Here is a 3,337-nt window from a genome sequence, read left to right as displayed (position 1 = left end):
AACTTTCTCCCCAAACTCCTTTCATTGATCACACTGAGATGACTCCTGATCATTGCACTCCACAGTGAATAGCCTATTTGGGTCCCATCTGCTGCCATCTGTAGGATAGTTAATTGAGGAAACAAGATGAGGGGCCATGAAGAATGAGAAAAGACAAGAATCCAAGGGGAGAAAAAGCTGGAACTGGGTGTCTATTACACTCTGGTAGAGTGCAATGACTACGAGCAAGCTCAACATGTTTGTTATATAAGTTTTCTCATTAAAAGGTTTTTTTTTTTGTGAGAAAATTTGTGCAAAGCCATCAAAACCAAGGTCATATGTATGACCAGTCCAATTATGAGTAGCAGCTTGTGCCCATAACATTCCACCACTGAGCCCTGCCACCTGAACCACAAGCTCAAGAACTGAATAGCTCCCTGGGTGGTACAGGTGGAACAGGTCTTCACCCAAGTAACTGGGCAGTCTTGACCAGTGCCTTGCATCAAGCATTCCCAGGAGAGGCATCACCTCCCGGGACAATTAAAGAAAACCCTAATTTAGTCACTGCTCCCAACAATTGCCTAGATGTTATTCTATATGTCCATCAGTGTTGAGGAAAGCACTTCAAGTTGCTGCTTAATTTACATCATAAAGACTGGGTTCCAGTTTGAACTCACTGGCAATTTTGGAAGCAATAGTTTTGAATGCCTTGGATTTCTCTGATATGGGCTTGAAGTGGACCCCGTTCAGAGACAGTCTGGGAATTTTGCATACCTCCATCTCCCACTGCACCACTTTCTCGGTGTACCCATCTTACCCATCTCCATGGATGCAGAAGAGCAGAAAGGGCATCTTGTACATGTACTGGAAGTTGTTGGCAACTAGCACCTTGCGAACTTCTCTCATGATGTCACTAGGATCCATGGCACCAGTGATATTCATGCTCCAGGTGAAGTGCAGGGAGCGAGGTTTTGCTTGTTGGTTCTCCTTTCTCTGCTCAGCAGAGACATGATGACTTGAGCCCTTATATCTAGGGGTCTTCTCAGACTCAGTTGGAGGCCTTCTTGTGAATTTCGATGTTAACTTAGTAAAAACACTAGTGGTGCCTCTTCTTTGAGTCTGGGGCAATGCTTCAGCTGGATGGAAGCAGCTGGGTGAGGCAAGAGGACCTTCGTGTGTTGCAGTTTGGGATTCCCGGGGCTGGCGGTGGAACATTCCACGAAGGGCACTGGCTCTGGGGAAGCAGGTGCAGCCCCGGGTGGAGGTACTTGGGACACTGTGGGTTGAAGTCACTGGAGGGCTCTGGGCAGGGAAGGTGCTGTTGTTCTGCCCATTCCGGCTCACTGAACGTGTGTCTGCTTTCGTTGTTTTGCCGCAAATGTACTTACTCCACAGTGTCTTCCCTCCAGATGGTGTGCTGCTCTTGTAGGCAGCAGGCATTTTCTTGAATTCAGGAGTCTCCAGCTCCTTGGGACTGGTGGTGATCCCAGGTAGGGGCCTGGCTGGAGAAATTCCCTTTCCTCCCACAGCACTGCCACCGGATTTCTGGGAGGCCATTTGATGTTCTCTGAGGTGACTCTGGGCAGTGCTGGTCGGATATGGCCCAGTTCCAGCATGGTCCAGGGACCGTGTCTGCTTCTGAGTGGAAACACTTTGCTGCACTTTGTAGTGAGGAGGCCAGCTGGTGCTCTTTCTGAGGACCCTGCTTGGCTGCTGCTTAGCCAACGAGATGTTTCTGTGGGAGATGGCCACCTCTGGACCAACAAAGGGTTGGAGGACATCAAGGCCTCTGTTGATCCACCTGTCTCCCATAATTTCGTCCAGGGTGCTTCGCTTAGTTGGATTGAGCACCAGGAAGCATTTCAGCAGATTTTCACATTCTGTTGACTTGTACAGAGGGATTCGGTATCTACCTTGTAACACTCTGTCTCTAACTTCTTTCAGATTTTCCCCAATAAAAGGATGCAACCCAGTGACTAGGGTGTACAGAACCACGCCAAGACTCCACACATCAACTTCTGGACCATTGTACTTTATGTGCTGGAAGAGCTCTGGGGCTGTGTAGGGAGGACTGCTATAAAACGTGTCGAGTTTATACCCAAGTGTAAACTCATTACTGAGTCGAAAATCGGTAGCTTGATGTTCATCTGTGCATCTAATTACAGATTCTCCTCCTTCAGGTCTCGGTGGGCGACCTGTGTTTGGTGACAATATTGGACTGCAACATGATCTGCCGGAATTTAGTTCTTGCCTCCTCTTCTTACAGTCTTCCTTTCTCAGCCAGATAGTCCAAAATTTCACTGCCACAGCTTCACGATATTGGGTGATTTAACATCTTTAGGATTCTGACCTGTCCGTATAGCTTTTGTAGAACTTCTGGCTTCAGGAATCTTTTGTCAATGATCTTTATTGCCACTTCTTTTCCTGTGAGGATGTGACGGTAGTTGTTTTCGCGAAGGTTCCCTTGCTGGTGGTTTTCACTACTCTGTAATTTTCAATGTGGGGCTGCTCACCCGCAGAGGAAGCTATGGCTTTTCTACACTGTGCTCCAGAGTGCCCTGTGTGGAAGGTATATTCTGGCTGTCCATCTCCATGTGAGGTGTGCACAGTTTGACCTAAGTTCTTTTTCATTGAAAATCTTCAATGATATGGGTATCACTTCAGTGGGTCTGGGTATCACTGGCGAGTTTAGGACAGGTGAGGGCTAGGCAAGGGAAGGGGAAACAAGGAAAGACTTGGAGATGGGTTAGGAAAAGAATGCTATCAAAAATAGCTGAAGTGCCTTTTACAACCAAAGATAGTGCCCAGTTCAAATAATCACTCTGGGTACATAAAAGACTAAAAGGCAAATGAGGAGTTGTTCTAGGTCCACTCATTTCTAGGGTTCTCGGTCAATTCAGTCATAAAGTACTGACTCCTTAAAGAGTGGTCATATGCACCCGAAGTGGATGAAGGACCCACGCAGTTACTCTGTCTATGGAACTTGACAGTTTGGGGGTCCAGACCTGATGAAAACGAAAACTACTTTTTTTTTTTCCAGAAATATGCAGCTGGACATGAACACACTTTACCAATCAATTTCGATGGTAAAGTTGATTGGTGGAAGCACTGAGGTTGTAAGAGTGGTCCACTTTACCTTTTGAATATAACCCTGGCTGCTTATTTTAAAGGGGAAATGTTTTCCTTTCCCCCTTCTATCTCCCTCCTTAACCTGGGGGCAGGGAACAAGATAACCTTGAGTTATCTGTTCTCCACAGGAAGGAGAAGTCACCAGAAGAACTAGGAAATGATGATCTCCCAGATAAACTACTTAATCATAACACACCCTCAGGATGCACTTGGGACCCCCTGGCAGGGC

At 46.8% G+C, this 3,337-nt stretch overlaps 1 pseudogene; it reads right to left on the bottom strand.

The window, feature by feature from the left end:
• Window positions 1–615: 615 nt before the first annotated feature.
• On the bottom strand, window positions 616–2,610 carry LOC143641990 (MAP/microtubule affinity-regulating kinase 3 pseudogene; annotated as a pseudogene).
• Between the last annotated feature and the right edge of the window lie 727 nt (window positions 2,611–3,337).

This window comes from Callospermophilus lateralis, chromosome 1, assembly GCF_048772815.1.
Source record: "Callospermophilus lateralis isolate mCalLat2 chromosome 1, mCalLat2.hap1, whole genome shotgun sequence".
NCBI classification, from domain to species: domain Eukaryota; kingdom Metazoa; phylum Chordata; class Mammalia; order Rodentia; family Sciuridae; genus Callospermophilus; species Callospermophilus lateralis.
Note: the sequence above shows the minus strand (reverse complement) of the source record. Positions and strands in the feature narration are given on the sequence as shown.